At 36.5% G+C, this 381-nt stretch overlaps 1 non-coding gene across 1 annotated transcript; it reads right to left on the bottom strand.

Moving 5' to 3' along the window:
- Window positions 1-297: 297 nt before the first annotated feature.
- On the bottom strand, window positions 298-381 carry LOC116217838 (the record flags this gene model as incomplete). The annotated part of the gene is made up of 1 exon (XR_004162550.1): window positions 298-381. It is a non-coding gene; the product is annotated as a small nucleolar RNA SNORD67 (small nucleolar RNA).

Here is a 381-nt window from a genome sequence, read left to right as displayed (position 1 = left end):
TTAACAACTTTTGTGAAATCTTCCAGACAAAACATTTCTACATAGTTTTTCACACATTCATAGATGGGCTTTAACTATTGAGGGAAGATACAAAATCGTTCTGCTGAGTCTGCACAGCAGTTTACATTTAAAAGTTTAAGTTTCATTGGCAACAGTTGCTTTTTTCAAATCTGTATAGTTATAGTCTCTATAGCATAGATGTGTACTTGACAAAAATTAAAAAGCACTAAGGGGGGAGAAAAGTAGTTTGTGTTAGAGTCTATTCTGCAACACAGAAGTGAAAATTGATGTTACTAAAGCGAGTCTAGATGGCCCCTGTGCACTTAGTTTTGTCATCAGGGAGATTCTGAGCAGAGTTCCATGTCACCTGACACGGTTACT

Source organism: Meleagris gallopavo, unplaced genomic scaffold, assembly GCF_000146605.3.
Source record: "Meleagris gallopavo isolate NT-WF06-2002-E0010 breed Aviagen turkey brand Nicholas breeding stock unplaced genomic scaffold, Turkey_5.1 ChrUn_random_7180001986363, whole genome shotgun sequence".
NCBI classification, from domain to species: Eukaryota; Metazoa; Chordata; class Aves; order Galliformes; family Phasianidae; genus Meleagris; species Meleagris gallopavo.
Note: the sequence above shows the minus strand (reverse complement) of the source record. Positions and strands in the feature narration are given on the sequence as shown.